The following is a 19,233-nucleotide window of genomic DNA, read 5'->3' as shown; positions in this document are numbered from 1 at the left end:
AAATGTACAAATAGATACCTCTCTCTTCTTCTCTGGGGGACAAGTGATGGGGCAAAAGGAGTTCAGAGATGTTAAACTAGTGGAAATGCACAGAAATATCAGGAGTGGGAAGAACATTCTGTACCCCCCCCCCCAAAAAAAGGGAAATATCAAGAAGATTTAGGGTGGAGGGTGTGAGAAAGTTTCAAGATGTATTTCACAGAATGAATGAGGCCATGACCAAGGAACAACACAATTTTAGCCAAATACAATTATTGAAAAATTAGTAGATTCCCTTCTTTCCCAAAGAAGCAGAGATTTCCTTAAAATAAGCAGAGATAGGGGAGCCTGAGTGGCTCAGTTCAGTCGGTTAAGCGTCTGACTTCAGCTCAGGTCATGATCTCACAGTTCGTGGGTTCGAGCCCCACATCGGACTCTGTGCTGACAGCTCAGAGTCTGGAACCTGCTTCGGATTCTGTGTCTCCCCCTCTCTTTGCCTTTCCCCTGCTTTCACTCTGTCTCTCTGTCTTTCTGTCTCTCTCTCTAAAAAATAAATACACATTAAAAAAATTTTTTTAAATAAGAGATAACCCCAAAATGTGATCTGGCAGTACATAAAACTCTGCCAAAGAAATGGATAAGAGACCCAAATATAATAGCTATAACTATGAAATTTCTAGAAGAAAGTATAGAGGAAAACTTTTGTGACCTTGAGTTAAGCAAAGATAGGGCACAGAAGCAAGCCAGTTTAAAAAAGATTAGGAAATTACATTTCATCAAAATTAAATATGTTGTGGGGTGCCTGGGTGGCTCAGTCGGCTAAGCATCTGGTTCTTGGTTTCAGCTCAGGACACGATCTCATGGCTCATGGGTTCGAGCCCCACACTGGGCTCTGCACTAATGGCGAGGAGCCTGTTTGGGATTCTCTCTCTGCCCCTCCCCTGCTACTGTGCACATTCTCTCTCTTTCTCTCTCTCTTGTTAGTAAATAAACACTTAAAAAAAAGTTTGTTCTTCAAAGGATTCTCTTAAGAAAATTAAAAAAATAAAGGCAAGCCACAGACTGGGAGAAAATATTTTCAAAACATTATTTGATAATGAACAAATTGAATTCTTATAACTTTATAATAATAAAAAATGGGCAAAAGATTTGAATAACTGCTTCTTCCAAGAAGCACATTAAAGCAAATTAGGATCTACATCATTAGTAAATAGGAAATGCAATTTATAGCCACAATGAAATACCACTGCATGCCTACTTGGAATGGCTAAAATGAAAAAACAGACAATACTAAGTGTTGGTGAGAATGTAGAGAAGCTGGAGCTCTCATTTACTGCTGCTAAGAATGTAAAAATGTATAGTCACTTTGGGAAACAGTCTGATAGTTTCTTAAAAAGTTAAAAACAGAGGCCCTTGGGTGGCTCAGTCATTTGAGCGTCTGACTCTTGAGTTCGGCTCTGGTCATGATCTCATGGTTCATGGGTTCGAGCCCTGCATCAGGCGCTATACTGGCAGTGTGGAGCATGCTTGGGATTCTTTCTCTCTCTCCCTCTCTCTGCCCCTCCCACACTTGCTCTCTTTCTCTCTTTCAAAAACAAATAAACTTTAAAAAAAAAAAGGTTAAAAGCATACACAAACATAAGTATATGCTCATGTGGATATTTACCAAGGAGAAATCAAAATATATATCCACACAATGGCTTGTATGCAGATATTTGTTGCAGGATTACCAGGATTAGCACCAAGCTGGAAACACTCCAAATGCCCATCAACTGGTGAATGGATAAACAAAATGGGACTACACATATAATGGGACACTATCTAGGTATCAAAGGAATAAACTAGTGGTACACACAATAGTATGCATGAATCTCAAAAACATCATGCTTAAGTGAAGGAAGCCAGACAAAAGACTGCACTGTGTATGACTGCTTTTATGTGAAATTGCTAGGAAAGGCAAAGCTATAGTTACATGAACTTTCATGGAAACAAGAGTTACAATGATTGCTTTGGGCTGGGAGTGGAAGTGGAGTTTGACTGAAAACGGGAATTAGATAATGAACTTTATGGAGTGATATGAGTATGCTACAATTCTATTGTGGTATGGGTTGTGTGACTACATAAACTTACCAAACAGAAATCACTCAACTGTTCATCTAAAATGGGTGGGTTTTATGGTATCCTCAATAATGTTTTTATTTTTGTTTTTAATGGTATTTTGGTGTTCCCTGTCCAGAATGCTAGGATTTGTTTACCCAGTTGTACTCTTGCACTACTCCGGTCTGTCCTTTAGACAGCATACACAGCAACCAGAATGGTTTGTTGTTTTTGGGTTTTTTTGTTTTGTTTTGTTTTTTAAATATAGATTGGTTTGTATCAGTCCTTTGCTTAAAAAACTCTAGTGGTTTGTCATTGACTTAAGAGTCAGTCTAAACTCCTTACATGGTTTAGGAATCCCTCCAGGATCTAGCTTCTCTCTTCCTCTCTGACTCATTTTATCTCATTACATTGTAGCCATATCAGGCTTCTCATGGTTTCTCAAGCCCACCAAGCTTATTCCTGTCTCAGGGATTTGCAGTTGCTATTTCTCCTGCCTGGAATGCTCTGCCGCCAGAGTCCCATGGCTAGTTCTGTCTTTTCACTCATTGCAAACACCTTCTCCTAAGACTTTCCCTGAACATCAGTTTAAATGATCTCTCCCACAAAATCTGTCTCTGTTTTAGCCATCTACTTCTGTGTAACCACTCACACTAAAATGTAATAGTCTAAAACAACACTTTATTATATGTGTTACTGGACTCAGCTGAGTGGTGCTTCTCTTCATTCAGTGAGAACTGCTCGGAGCATGGATGTCTCAGATGACCTCTTGTTTAGCAGGGCCTCCCTACATGTGGCATCTCTCACTCTGGAATTTGGTCTGAGTTTCTTAACAGCCTGGCAGCTGGATTCCAAGAGAGAGACATGATTCTGTTAAGACCTGGCTGGAAAATCTTAGAATGCCATGTCTGCTGCATTCTGTTGGCCAAAGTTAAGTCCTGTCCAGATTCAAGGGAGAAGAAAATAGATTCACTTCTTGTTCAGAGGAGCAATATGCATATACTTGGATGTGAGGGATTATTAGCCACTACAGTTTCAATCAACCCAGTATAGTCTTTTTATCAAGGCTTTTCCCCCCATAATATCTGATATTATGTTGCATGTTTATGTGTTTAATGCTTTCTTGACATCTTCCACTGCATCTGGTAGCCACATATAAATCGCCTTATCGGGGCGCCTGGGTGGCGCAGTCGGTTAAGCGTCCGACTTCAGCCAGGTCACGATCTCGCGGTCCGTGAGTTCGAGCCCCGCGTCAGGCTCTGGGCTGATGGCTCAAAGCCTGCAGCCTGTCTCCGATTCTGTGTCTCCCTCTCTCTCTGCCCCTCCCCCGTTCATGCTCTGTCTCTCTCTGTCCCAAAAAAAATAAATAAACGTTGAAAAAAAAAATTAAATCGCCTTATCACTCGTAAGTTTTAATGATCACCCATGTGAGCATTTAATTGTGTAGTATGACAATCCACAGTCTGTCGGTGAAAAACTCAGTGTAGTTTCCTTTTTTTTTTTTTTTTCTATTCCTTGGCTTAACTCCGATAATACTGTATAAAAGCCAAAAGTTTAAAGATAAACCAATATACTATTCTCCTGTAAGTTCAGAACTTGGGCAGCTTGGCTCATTAAGGCTGGCTGACTTATTATTGCCCTGTTAGTCTCACAAAGATTGCTAAAGCTTCTTTATATGACTCATAAGGCTCTAGTGTTATAACCATGAAAATCTGTTACTTTTAATTCAGAAGGATATTTTGAAAACTGATTCACTCATCAATTTATTTAATCTTTGTAAAGTATTTCTCCACAAAAAGGAAAATAAAATAAGTTATGACTTTCTGGTTGGTTGGATACTGGGTGAATGGGAGTTTACAGTAGCTTTTTATTCTATTATTGCCATTTTATTTTTATTGTATATTTATTGCATTCCTATCTTATATTTACTATATTTATTATATTTTATTACATATTTATTATATTTTTCTTTTACCCTTCAGTGAATTCATTACCTCAGGTACACATACTTTGAGTCCTTAATTCATATTAGAACTTCTTCTTTTCTAAATGCCAATCTATGAATATCAGAATAAGTATACACCTGCCTGCTTTATCTTATAATCTTGAGTGATGGCAAGGTGCATTTTAATCTGGTCAGCAAAGCACAAAGTTGGGAAACTTTATTCTATGGAGAAGAAAAGATGGGATTGCACTTATCTTTTTTGGAGCTACTCTGAACTTCTTTGGTTTGGTTTAGGAATGGGTTTGGCCAGAATTCTATAAAGGAACAGATAGTAAATATTTTCGTCTTTGTGGACAACCTGGTCTCTGTTGCAAGTATTTTCTTCTGTCATTTTTGCACAGAAGCATGTGTAGACCATACATAAACAAGTGAGCATAACTGTATTCCAGTAAGACTTTATTTACAAAGACAGACAGCAGGCCAGATCTTTGGGCTATAGTTTTCTGACTCCTGGTTTTAGGATATTAGAGGTGTGATGGGAGATGCTTTCTGGTGTAATGGAAAGTACATGAGCAAACAGAGCCAAGTGACTTGGTTTTTGGTCCTGGCTCTGCCAGTTTTAGTTAACTCAGTGAACATTACAGAGCATTTGTTGTAGGCATGGAAATACTGAGAATTGCACTGCCACTCTCCTCTCTCTTACCTATCAGTCAGCAGGCAACACTATTCAATCACAACATTTCTTCGTACAGAGTTCAGATATACTCTTGAATCCTTCTAAACACAGCGTTGCAGGTAGCCACTGTCAGTGGATTAGAATTGCTGTGTGAGATGAAATGATTTGTCACTCCTGAAACACTGTGTGTCAGTTACTGTGCAAGGTGATAAGCATATTATGATTAGACTTAGTGCTTACCACTTACCCTTCAGGGGCCCAAAATCCTGAGCCATTTTCCTAACCTAAGTCAAATTATTCAACACCTTTGAAATCCATAAAATGGAATGCAGGATCCTACCCTGTCTTTTCCCACCACACAATTGTGAGGATTGAATGAGGCACTGTGAATGAAAATATTCTGTCATTGGCAAAATATTGAGTAACATGTCTTTACGTGCTTTCAATACTTATTTAAAAAGTGAAAGCACCAAACAGTTGTCTCTCAAGCCACACTTCGTTGCATAAAATTTGGGCAGCTCCTGACTGAGATGAGGATTAAATCCCTACAGACTTTTAGGTTTACATGAAACCATTCCGCAACTGGGACATGAGAAATTTAGCCATCCATAAAAATGACTTTATTTTGAGAAATTAGGCCAAACATTTCACTTTTGCAAAACTGATGTGTGAATTGTGTTGCCTAAGGTGTCCTCTGTTCCCAAGTCTTCTAGATGCCAGGTGCCAAATTCTTCTGAAATGGTTCCTAAAAGACAGGAATCCAAACACGGTAATAGTAGAAAACATTTTTAGTAGAGACAGCAGTGGGTGGGAGCCTTCAGGGGAAGCTCTTTGAGAGATCTCAGGGGACTATAATGCTTTTTCAGTTTCAAGTAACAGAAACCAACTTGGTTGCACCTAAGGAAAGACAGGGAATTTATTTTAAAGAAACAGGGTTTTCTCTTGGAACTCAAAGGCAAAAATGCAGCCAAACCTCAGGAAGTGACTAGAAGCAGAAGTGTAAAAGCCATGAGGCTTCTCTGGATGTCACTTTGGTCTGTGTGTCACTGTTTCATGTCTTGTCTGTTCTCTCTTTGTGTAGTGTGATTTTCTCTACATCTCCAGATGTAAGAAAGAGAAAGATGGTCATGCTTTATTTTCCAAATTTCTACATTAGAGGCCTCAACTAACTACAATTTTTAATTATTTTAATTCCAAATGTCCAGGATGGAACTTTAGCTATCAAATGCCTACTGGCTCAGTTAAATGAAGTCAACGATTATGAAGATACTCCAAGAAGGCACTTCAGTGAGTTAGAAGGGGACTCATTTTCCAGAGAAAGGGAGTAGGGTCATTGACTTAATGTGTAAGACAGACACTCCAAAAGATGTCTACTTCAGGGTTCCAATGAAAGGATGCCCTTCCTGCCCAATAGTTTATGGGCAAATAGTATTTGAGTATAAAGCTTCGTTTAGGAGAATAAAGTGGTCCTGGCCATGTCACCTCCAAGAATTTCATCTCAGAAATGTGTCCTTCTTCATATTCTTCATCCTAGGCCTGTGTTTTCAATTTTCCCCTAGATCTAATGAAAATCTTTCTAATGAAATGAGTTCTCAGAGTATTACACCTTCTATAAATTCTTGTCCTTTGCCAAATATATCATAAATCTTTGATACAGAAGAGAATATTTGTTCTTGTATATTTATTCCTCCCCTCTGTTCCTAGCACATGGCTGGGTACATGATAGCTGCCCCACAAATATCTGCTAAAGTGGCTTCTCTGATAGGAGGCCAAGATGATGGAATCATATGAAAGAGATCAGAAAGAGAATCCTTAAATACAAAAGCTGGAACAGAAATCCATTTCTAAACTAATGTAGCAGGCTGGTTATTGATCCCACATAGGTCCACATCTTAATCTTGTGGCACTGTGAGTGTTACCTTTGTATGGCAAAAGGGAATTTTCAGATGTGATTAAGTTAAGGGTCTTGAGATAGATTATCCTGGATTAGCTGTGTGGGGCTGAGGTAATCATAATAGTTCTTATAAGAGGGAGAAATACAGGAGCAGTCAGAGGCAGAAGAGAAGGCCATGTGGTGACAGAAGCAGAGTTGGAGAGGTGCAGTTTGGAGCTGGAACAAGGGTCCACAGGCCAAGGAAAGCAAGTGGCCACTGGACACTGAAAGGGGAGAGGAAATGCACTCTCTTCTCAGGGCCTCCAGAGGGAACCAGGCCTGCCGACACCTTGACTTTGCCCGGTTGAACTAATATAACTAGGGATCCCAAACTGAAAGACACAGGCCAACTCCAGTTAGGATATGTTTTATTTGGCCAGAGTAATATTTTAAGAAAGGAAAAGAAACAAGGCAGTATTTAAAAATTGGTGTGTTTTATGTAAAAATCCAGATTTGTAGTTTATCTGAAATGCAAAGACAAAAACAAAAACAAAACCCAGAGGTTTAGAAATACAGGTTCTGTATCCCTGTATAGCAGCTGTCCCCCTGAATCTGCCCTGCAGCTCCTGCCTGGGATTTGTACATGTTAACTCTAGTCTCCATCCCTACTGTATCTCTTACTGAGGCAGAATTATCAAGATAAGATTGCATTTTGTTCTTCTTTAGTAGAGAAATATTTCTATGTACTCATTTCTGTAGATAGGCTGAGAGGGCTGTGTGTTTAGAAAAAGTAGTTGTGATAAATGTATGATACTAATATGAGATGCTAACAAAAAGGGAAACTGAGTATGGAATATATCGGGACTCTACTGTCTATAAATTTTTCTATAAATCTTAAACAATTCTAAAATCAAAAGTTTCCTAAATGGAATTGGCATATTTCTTTAGAAAAGTGGAGAATATTATGCATTACACATACAGGTGAAGAGTTTCTCTGTTGTGAGATGAATCCTTCGTCTGTTTCATCATTGCCTTATGCTTGGGGCCTTTCTGAGCTTGCATTTGTGATATGCAGACATTTCCATTTTATAGATTAGAATCTGAGGCCCAGAGAAATAAAGTAACTTGCCCAGGGTCACAGAGCTAGTCTAGGAGGAGCTGTGGTTGGAACTCAGGCCTCCTGACTATCTTCTAGTCCAGTGTTCTCGTTTTTTTGTTTTTTGTTTTTGTTTTTGTTTTTTACCTACTATTGTGGGGAGTAACATTAACACTCTAGCATACAGTGGGAATCTCACTTACCTATCTAGAATCCTCTGTTGGAGCAAAGAAGCAGCCTCATACTCAGAACAGCCTACTTGCTGTCTCTTGCCTTTTTTTTTTTAACTTCCCTCATTTATATTTTATATGTGGTGCATAGGGAAAACATTTGACATTTGTCCAAATACCAAATGTACTTTGGATTTCATCACTTACGTATTAGCAAACGCCAGCTATGCATGAGAATGTTTCCTCTGAAAGAAGGAAACTCAGGGTTTGAGAAGGTCGGAGCAGAGGCCTCTTGATCAGAGCAGAGTGAGCTCAGGTCTTTGCTGATGTTGTTGGGTAGAGGCTGAGACAGGCATTCTGTGTGGGGTCCAGCTCTGTTAGGAGGTGTGGATTAAGGGATTAAGTGGATTTGGGAGGTTATGACTACTGCTAGAGCACCATGTGTTCACAACCTTGGTTCTAAAGAGCCTTTGGTGTGACTGATTCAGAGCTAGCCAGAAGGTCAAGGTCAGCTACTTGAAGACTAAACAGGCTTGGAAATGGGAAAGTCCCTGGCCTTCCTGGGGCCTTATCTCTGCAAGGCTATTTCCATGCTAGTAACTTTCTCTGGGATCTGAAGTGGTTGGGGTAACTGAGACATGTAGCTTTCCTACCCTTTAACTAAGGTTAAAGACTCTGGAGGTGTGAGGACAGAAGCAGAAAGGGAGAGTAAATGATAATGATATCTGCAGTAGTATTGAGTGCTTTCTGTGTGCTCATGTAATTTATATATGCAAGCAAAGTGTCGCTCTAGGGAAAAGTATCATTCACTGAGTTACTCTTTGGGCATCTCTAAGCATGAATTCATGACTCCTGACATTTTTATATTACCAATGAAGATTCTGAGGCCCAGAGAGAGAGAGAGAGAGAGAGAGAGAGAGAGAGACTTGCACAGGGTCACAGAACTACTCAGGGAGGAGCTGTGAGTAAAACCCAGGCCTCCTGGCATCTAGCCTAATGTTCTTTTCTTTCACACTGCTAAGGGAAATGATGGCCATAGGAAGAGAATATTCTGGAGTTCATACTTATGATAGTATAGGCAGTATGGTACAATGGCTGTAAGCAGACACTCTGAAGCTGATTGCCTGGGTTTAAATTCCAAGTCCACCACCTAATAGTTGTGTGACTTGTTTAAAATTTTTAATCTTTCTGAACCTGTTCCTTCCTCTGTAAAATGCTGCTGGTAATAGTTCCCACCTCAAATGACTATATGAGGATTAAATGAGTTAATAAATAGTACCTGGCTCATAGTAGCTGCCATATAAATGTTAGCTCTTACTGTGACATGGTTATAAATATTACCCTTATTTTGAAATTGAGGACACAAGCTCAGTGAGGTTACATAGCTTAACCAGCAGCACACAGAAAGGAGGCTAGCTGGGGTTTGGACTCACATCTTTTCTCTCAATCATCTATTATATTACTTTTTAGCAAATAGGTTTTTTTTTCACACCAGTATTCCTTGGCCACTTCTCTGGGCAGCCCTTGGTATGTAAACACAGTTGTGGTGTTCATGTTGATAAAATGTCAGTATTTGTATAGATCTTAGATCTTACACGAATTCCTTTCAAGTTCTTGCCTTGAATATTTTTCCTGTTTTTCTTTGTGAAAAGAAATAGAAAGAATAAATGATGTAAAATCCAAACTCAATAAGTGGACTGAATGACATTTGTAGTAGTAACACTGAGTGTAAAAAAGAATACTTATCTTTGAAGTGGGAAAAAGCTTTGTCTTAATGGCTTCAGACTTCACTAAGTAAAAATAATTGAAATTGAAAAGAAATGGGATTTGACCACAGGCTTAACACATAGGTCAGTGGTGCTGAGAGAGCAGGAAGACAGTGCTCTGATCAAGTCATTTAGACATTGCCACTAGAGCCTGGTGTGTGTAAGGCACTAGGCTGGGTGCTCTGAACATAATTATAATGCATTCATTGTCGTCAAAGACCTTTTGTGTGAATCTGATGTCTGCAGTTATTTAAAGCCCTCAGTCTGGGTCCATTCTGCCCTTTTTGAATCTCCGTACTTTCTATGAGCCCTTAACACACAGAGGAATATTGATCAGGATTGTGGGAAGGCATGTTTGAGCTCTGGATTATTCAAAGAATAGCTAAATGAACTGATCATCTTCAGGCTGGAAGTGAGAACCTAATTATTCTCCTTACTTGAATGTGTTCAAGCAGAAAATAGATTAATCTTGTTTTGGATGGTTCCAGAAGACAAAACTAGATGGAAATTGCAGAAAAAGAAATTCTCAGTTCAGTTTGAATCAATCCAATTAAACCACTAATGGTACCTACTAAGTGCTAAGGGTTTACTCAGAAGTGAGTGAGGCAGACAGAATCCCTGCATCAGCAGAGTCACTAAATTATTGTTATTTTGGTCACCAGAGTTTCAGTCTACTTTGGGCATTAAAAATATGGTAGAAAATATTGAAGTATGTGGTGGTCTACACTTTACAGATAGCCATATTTGAATGAGCTACTTTGGTTGGCAAAGTGTTTTCATGGCATAGTGGAGGTACTCCAAAGAGACACTAAAAATAAGGAATTGGGGTTCTAATTCTGATCCTATCATGGCCTATGTGGTCTCAGGCCTCAGTGTTAACATCCAGTAAATGGCAACATTGAACTAGATGGCCTTCAATCCTCTGTCCATTCCATAATTCTATTCAACTTTCATTTTGTCCTTATATCTTTGTACAGTCAAAAAATATTATCACATCTATTCTTGAACTAGACAGATAATTATTATGAGAGGCCCACAGATTTAATATGTATTCCGTATGAGAATTTCAAACTGGAAGAAAAAAAGTCGTTTGGAAAAAATCATTCATTTTTTTCTTTAGGAATTTAATTTTAATTTTTTCTAGCTTTATTAAAGATATAATTGACATACAGCATTTTTAAGGTATAAAATGTGATTATTTGATATATATGTATATTATGAAATGGTTATTGCAATAAGGTTAGTCAACATGTCCACTACTTCACATAGTTACCTTTTTGTTTATTTTTTTGTGGTGACAACTCTTAAGATTTCTCTTAGCAACTTTCAAGTATGTGATACAGTATTGTTAGCTGTAGTAACCATGATGTACATTAGATCCCAGAACGTATTCATCTTGTAACTGAAAGTTTGTACCCTTTGACCAGCTTCACTCATTTCCCCCCCTCACCCCTGACCTTTGGCAACAGCCAAACTGTTCTCTGTTTCTATGAGTTCATTTTTGTTTTTAAGTTTGTTTGTTATTTTTAGATTCCACATATAGGATCATACAGTATTTGCCTTTCACTGTCTGACTCATTTTGGTTGATCAAGATTGATCTGTGTTGTCATAAATGGCAGGATTTCCTTTATTTTAAATGGCTGAATATTTCATTGTATAAATATACCACATTTTCTTTATCCATTAGTCCATTGACAGACAGACACATTGTTCCTGTATCTTGGCTATTGTAAGTAATGCTACAATGAACATTGAACACATCATGAACATAAACACATCTTCAAGATGTTGATTTTATTTCCTTCCATATATACTCAGAAGTGAGATTGCTAGATCACATGGTAGTTCAATTTTATATTCTTGAGGAATTTTTATACTATTTTCTGTAGTGGTTGCACTAGTTTGTATTCCTACCAGCAGAACACAAGGGTTCCCTTTTCCATACATCCTTGCTGGCACTTACCTGTTATCTTTTTGATACTAGCCATTCTAAAAGGTGTGAGGAGATATCTCACTGTAGTTTTGATTTGCATTTCTCTGATGATTAGTGAGTTTCATCATTTTATGCCAGTTAGACATTTGTATGTCTTGTTTGGAAAAATGTCTATGTAGGTCCTTTGCCCATTTTCAATCAGATAATTTGGGAGGGTTTGTTTTTTGTTTTTTTTTGGTTTTGCTGTTGAGTTGTTATGAGTATATTTTGGATGTTAAGCCCTTATCAGATATTGGTTGGCAAATATCTTCTCTTCTCCCATAGGTTACCTCTGTATTCTGTTGATCATTCTTTTGCTGTGCAGAAGCTTTTTTTCTTGGTATAGCCCTACTTATTTTTTTTTTTTTAATTTTGTTGCTTGTACTTTAGGTGTTATACTAAAAAAATAATTGTCAAGACCAGTGTCAAGGACCAGACCCCATATTTTTTCTTCTAGGAATTTTGGGATTCAGGTCTTACATTTAAGCCTTTAATTCATTTTGTGTTAATTCTTATGAGTGGTGCAAAATACAAGTCCATTTTCATTCTTCTGCGTGCGAATATCCCCATTAATATTCTTGTCTCCCTTGTCCTTGACTATATATGCATAGGTTTATTTCTGGGCTCTTGATTCTCTATCTGTTTTTATGCTAGTATCATACTATTTTAATTACTATAGCTTTTGTGGTATAGTTGAAATCAGGAAGTATGATGTGTCTAGCTTTATTTTTCTTTCCCTAGATTTCTTTGGCTGTTCGGGATCTTTTGTGGTTCCATATGAATTTCAGAGTTTTTTCCTTATTTTTATAAAAAAATGCCATTGAATTTTGATAGGAGTTACATTGAATCTGTATGTGACTTTGAATAGCATGGACATTTTAACATTAATTTTTCTGATCCATGAACATTGGGTATCTTTCCATTTATTTGTGTCGTTAATTTCTTTCATCAATATCTTATAGTTTTCATTGTACAGGTGTTTCATTTCCTTGTTTAAATTTATTCTTAAGTATTTTATCATTTTTTTTTTTAATTTTTTTTTTCAACGTTTATTTATTTTTGGGACAGAGAGAGACAGAGCATGAACGGGGGAGGGGCAGAGAGAGAGGGAGACACAGAATCGGAAACAGGCTCCAGGCTCTGAGCCATCAGCCCAGAGCCTGACGCGGGGCTCGAACTCACGGACCGCGAGATCGTGACCTGGCTGAAGTCGGACGCTTAACCGACTGCGCCACCCAGGCGCCCCTATTTTATCATTTTTGATGCTATTGTGAATGAGATTGTTTTCTTTGTTTCTTTTTCAGATAGTTTGTTTTTAGTATATAGAAATGCAACTGATTTTTGTATATTGATTTTGTATTATGAAATTTTACTAAATTTGTTTATTATTTCTAACAGTTTTAGGATGGAGTCTTTAGGACTTTCTATATAAAAGATCATGACATCTGCAAAGAGAGACAATTTTACTTCTTTATTCTGATATATATGTGTTTTTTTTTTTTTTAATTTTAGATACCAGTGTAATTAGCATTTGATTTGGATGATTTAAAATTTTTTTTTCTTGCCTGATTTTTTGGCCAGCACTTTTAGTACTATGTTTAATGGAAATCATGAAAGTATGCATCCTTGCCTTGTTCCTGATATTAGAAAAAGAGCTTTAAGTCTTTCTCACTGAATATGATGTAAACTGTGGACTTGTCATATGACCCTTATTATGTTAATGTAAATTCCTTCTATACCCAATTCATTGAGAGTTTTTATCATGAAAGGTTGTTGAGTTTTGTCAATGTTTTTTCTGCATCTACTGTGAAAAATAATCCTTGATATCCATGTGCTGAAAAATATATTAGCTCCAGTACTTTATTATTATTATTATTATTATTATTATTATTATTATTATTATTTTAAATTGAAGTATAGTTGACACACAGTGTTATATTAGTTCCAGGTTATGAGTGCTAGTACTTAACTAGATTCCAAAGGTTATAAGGAAGACTTCCACTAAGCCTGAGCTGCAGAAAAATAAGTTAAGGGCTTTCTGAGAATAAGTCAGTTTTATTGTAGACAGGGGGTGAGACGCAACAGAGATATTTTAAGAAAATGATGACTTATTTCTTAAAAAAGTTTCATTGAAGCAATTTTGGTAGATATATTTTAGGGAAAAAAGACCACAAAAATCCAGCAAAATTGTTATTGATATTTCCAAGGGAGCAATGAGTTCAGGTTATATTTATAGACACGTTTGATTCCTAATAATATTCCCACTAGTATTATGAAACTCTACATGAATGTGTCATGAATAAGTGGCTCAAGAATGTCGAAAAATCTAAAGTTGTACCTTTGGTAGATAACATTTAAAATTTTTTTTCTGTGTGTTTTAACATTCAGCTAATAAAAGTTAATATTTTTTAAAGTAATTTAAGTCATGAAGCATTTTCAGTGTGTACCCTTTTGAAAGATCATAGATTTGGGAGAACAGGTAGTCAAGTGATAAAGCAAATGTAGAGAGCCCAGAAAATATAGCTAATCTCTGTGGACTCCCAACTCTTTTGAAGAGAACTATTTCTCTGAACAGATAATTGGCAACTAAGTTACTAGCCTGTCAGCAATCTCTTTGACCTTGACCATAGCAACTTCTTACTAGACATGTCTCTGGAGGCAAGGGAAACAAAAGCTAAAATGAACTATTGGGACTTCATCAAAATAAAAACCTTCTGCACAGCAAAGGAAATAATCAACAAAACCAAATGGTAACCTTTTGGGATGGGAGAAGATATTTGCAAATGATGTATCTGATAAAGGGTTAGTATCCAAAATTTATAAAGAACTTAACAAACTCACCATCTAAAAAACAAATAATCCAGTTAAGAAATGGGCAGAAGACATGAATAGACATTTTCCAAAGAAGACATCCAGATGGCCAACAGATACATGAAAAGATGCTCAACATCACTCATCACCAAGGAAATACAAATCAAAACCACAATGAGATACCACCTCACACCTGTCAGAATGGCTAAAATTAAGAACACAGGAAACAGCAGATGTTGGCAAAGATGTGGAGAAAGGAGAACCCTTTTACACTCTTGGTGGAAATGCAAACTAGTGCAGCCACTCTGGAAGACAGTATGGAGGTTCCTCAAAAAGTTAAAAATAGAACTATCCTATGATACAGCATTTGCACTTCTAGGTATTTACCCAAAGGATATAAAAATACTGATTCAAAGGGGCATATGTACCCTGTTGTTTATAGCTTCATTATCATTAATACCCAAATTATGGAAAGAGCACAAATGTCCATCTACCGATGAATGGAAAAAGAAGTGGCGTGTATACATACATACACACATATACATACATATGTATATATATGTATATATGTATGTATATATACATATGTATATGTATGTATATATGTATGTATATATACATATGTATATATATGTATATATACACATACACACACAGACACACACACAATGGAATATTAGTCACCAAAAAGAATGAAATCTTGCCATTTGCAATGACATGTATAGAACTAGAGTGTATTGTGCTAAGTGAAATAAGTCAGTCAGAGAAAGACAAATGCATATTTCACTCAAATGTGGAATTTAATAAATAAACTAGATGAACATAGTGGAGAAAAAAGAGAGAGGCAAACCATGAAACAGACTCTTAATGGTAGAGAACAAACTGAGGTTTGATAGAGGGAGGTGGGTGGGGGATGGGCTAAATGGATGATGGGTATTAAGGAGGGCACTTGTTGGGATGAGCACTGGGTATTGTATGTAAGTGATGAATCACTAATTTCTACTCCTGAAACTAATGTTACAGTATATGTTAGCTAACTGGAATTTAAATAAAAATTTGAAACAAACAAAAACTGTCAAGTTGCCTAAAGTGCTATCACATGTACTTCAGGGTTCCCATCCCACCAAGGAGGAGGATTCTGATCCAGATGACACAGCAACAAGCAACAGGTATGCGTCTTATTGCCTGAGAGGCAGTTTTGCAGGAGGCTGGAAGTTCTCAATCAAATTTTTTTTTTAAGTGGTAAAACACGTTTAGGGGAACAACTCAGGAAAATATATTCATTGGTTTTGTAATTGAATTTCTACAGACCCAAACTAATAGTTCTTGGTCTAGGTTAGTAATTCAAATTGGAAATAAAGATTTTTGGGGTGCCTGGGTGGCTCAGTTAAGTGTCCGACTGTTGGTTTAGGCTCAAGTCATAATGTCATGGTTCATGGGTTTGAGCCCCGCATCAGGCTCTGTGCTGACAGTGCAGAGCCTGCTTTTGATTCTCCCTCCTCTCTCTGTCCTCCCCACTTTGCTCTGTCTTTGTGTCTCTCAAAATAAATAAATAAACTTAAAAAAAATTGTTAAGATGTGGTTTTTTAGGCTTCACATTCTGAATGCGTGGCCTGTTTCCCAGCACTACCTCCCTCTACTCTTCTCCTACCCTCACAGATCAGCAAAAACTTCTTTGCCAGAAAAACGCAGGCAAAGTGGAACTGATGTTACCACCTCCAAGGACGAGCGATGAAGTGGGCAGTCTTGGCTCAGTCTCCCTGTCTTCCTGACTCTCCCCTTAATATTTAAATGGTTAGGTACTGGCTTTAGGACACTAAAACAATACTGGCCCTGCCCTTGCACGCTGTACATCTCATACGAGATTTAGTTTTCCTACCCAGTCATCTTGAGAGCTCTTTCTTCCAAGTCTAGGTTTTCTCATTTATAAAATCATAGAGTTTCTCTAGGGACCTCTAAATCCGTTGAATATGGGAAACAACTTAAAGCCCCGGAATTCAAGTGGAATGAAACTGACTGAGCCCACACCTAAGAATACAGGGATGAGTGGTGCCAGGCACTCTCCAATCCTGGAGCTCCTCCTCTGCCTGGACAACAGGGATCAGGGGCCTGATGATCCCTTGGCCTGCAGTGGTTTTTTAGCCTGGGCACATGGACGTACACAGAGTTTGGGATATCTTGGTCCTTTAGGACAAGGGTAGGCTGTCCCAAATGTCTACTGCTCTTTATTCTTTCATTTCACTGAAGGAGCAGTAGTTGGGCCCCAGGTTTCACACGGTGTAGTCAGTGTTGGTGTCTCACTTGCCACAGTGATATGCAGTGGCTACTGGGTACATACACAGGGCGTGTACATGGCGAGCACAGCTAGGCACTCTAACCATGTCATACATCAGCTCCTTGGAGGTACATATTTTCTGAATGTTGGGCCTGCCTGGGTTTTTGTACACTAGAGCCTGAGGAGTTTAGGAAGGAGAGAGTTAGATTATAATTCTGGAAGTTTCCTTTTGGCTTAGTCAAAATGAGACAGGGATTTTGGGGTGCCTGGGTAACTCAGTCAGTTGAGCATTTAACTCTTGATTTTGGCTCAGGTCATGATCCCAGGGTCATGGGACTAAGCCCTGCATCTGCCTCCACACTGAGTGTGGAGCCTGCTTGGGATTCTCTCTCTCTCTCTCTCTCTCTCTCAAAAAAAGAGGGATTTAATACTGCTTATTCTAATATTTGTCCTCTGAAGACCAGGTTGTAGGATCCTTAAGCACAGGAAGCATGACCTTATTTTTAAAAATGCATGTTATACCACTTTTCTAAACTGTCCTGGAAATGTTATAGAAAATATGACTGTTTCCTTCCTCCCTACCATGATAATACCCACATGTTTAATATTTGTAAAGTTCTATAAAACTTTAAATTTGTATGGCATAAAAGCATGTAGAGATAAAGGAATAAAGAAATATGACTTTGGAATATAAAGATTTTTCTTTTTGTACTTAGTAATCTGAAGCTATGTTAATGACAGATAAAAACATATAACACTTCAGTTTAATTGCTTATAAAGATATTTCCATCACTCTTTTCTATGTATATTTAAAAGAGGAATAAGAGTCATACGCTGAATTATTCATGCTTGCCTGAAATATGAGTGAAGTCTCATATTGGATTTTGGACCTTCTATTACTTTTTAAGTTTTTCCTTGCCACTGCCTTAAATTCTTTGTATTTGCATGGTTCTTAATCCAAAAGTAAATGACATAGTTTCAATATCAATACATTTAACTCAAGCCAAGTATGTTTCACTCTTCTACTTGCCCAATGAGAAAATAATTGGCTTTAAGGGAGAGAAGAGGTTGCTGGTTAATTCCTTTCCCAGGCTGGCCACAAGGTCTCTATCCCACCTAAAGTGCAGTGAGTTAAATTTCATTGATCAAATTTTTACTATCACATAAAGTATATTCATTAAAATGCAGCCACCTTAAATTTCAGTTTGTTGAATCCCTGCATAGCCAGATGCAACAGAAAAATGGCAAAGAAGAAACATGTTCACTGAAAACTGGCCAATTGTGAAGAAGCTGTAGAGAATGTAGACAAATGGTCTAATGCCCTTATGCCTTGATTTCCTCACCAGCATAAAGGGATTAGGTTTGCTGATTCCTTTTGGTTCTAATCTACAGGGATTGATTGTTTTCAGGCTGCTTGCTGGCATTTGTGTTAAAGGTAGACCAATAAAATGAATCTTCTAATTGGCTGCTTGTGTTTTTATTTGGCTTTAAAGGCATTTTGGTACTATACCTGTTACAAAGGTATCCCTTTTATTATTGCATTTGGCTGTTTGAGAGTATTGATCATATTCCATGATCAAATATAGATATGTATTCATGCCCATGTTTATCTCTCAATAGGTAAAGCTAGCAGAAAAATACTCTTTTAAAATGCAGAATTGGCGCATTACTGAAGCATTCATTTACATCAATATGAGCTGTCCCAAATTTGTTTTACCCAAATTAAATCCAAACCTAGACATTGAAATGATATCATGGTAATTAACCTTAATCACAATGCAGAGAAGTTGGCTAAGCGATTCATGGCTATTGTTGAGGAGAGACAAAATATTGATAAATTGGGAATTAATGAAGCCTGCCTTGTACAGATCCTCAGTACCCTCACTTCCAGCAGGAGTGAATTCCTGCCCAGGTGTAGCAGTAGCCCACACACCAAGTGGCATTGGTGCTTATGCAGAAGGGGTATTCCTTTCTCCACTGTGATGGTGACGTTCGTCAGCTCATAGCTCATGCAGCAGATTGCTCTCCAGCAATAGAAGAGAAAGCAAAACTGGACTGACTTCATCCTGGACTAGGAAGCAAACAATTAGAAACTCAAGGTATTTTCACCGTCATGAACTTTGACCCAGTCAGAATGAATGGAAATAAACCTGCTCCCCAAGCTCCACAGTCACATTCAGTTTTAACAAGCATATTTTGACAAAAGAGAAACATGTTACAGATGAGAACTCCTCATAAAATTCTTTAAGTGGAGGTGTATTTTTTTTTTTTTTAGGGATTAAAATGCTTCAGGGGATTATCTTAAAATGAAAATGATTGCCTGGAACCAGGCAATTGTCATTGTTAAATGGCCCCTTCAGTCTCAGTTTTAATGACCATTTTGATTTTAATAAAGAAAATTTTGTGCCTGAGAATTCATTTTTTGATTTTTGAATTAACTAAATAAGGGCATATAATTTTGTTCACATTTGATTAGTAGGAAAATATTTCAAAGGTCAAGTTAATAGGTCTATAAAATTAGTTAGTTGCTATTCCTGTTTGTAATAGATACATAAATTTTGAGAAATTAAAC

At 37.5% G+C, this 19,233-nt stretch overlaps 1 pseudogene; it reads right to left on the bottom strand.

Moving 5' to 3' along the window:
* Positions 1-16,611: 16,611 nt before the first annotated feature.
* On the bottom strand, positions 16,612-18,726 carry LOC115524968 (annotated as a pseudogene).
* Between the last annotated feature and the right edge of the window lie 507 nt (positions 18,727-19,233).

The sequence above is a fragment of the Lynx canadensis genome, chromosome D1, assembly GCF_007474595.2.
Source record: "Lynx canadensis isolate LIC74 chromosome D1, mLynCan4.pri.v2, whole genome shotgun sequence".
Taxonomy (NCBI): Eukaryota; Metazoa; Chordata; class Mammalia; order Carnivora; family Felidae; genus Lynx; species Lynx canadensis.
This window is presented reverse-complemented; position numbering and strand designations above follow the sequence as displayed.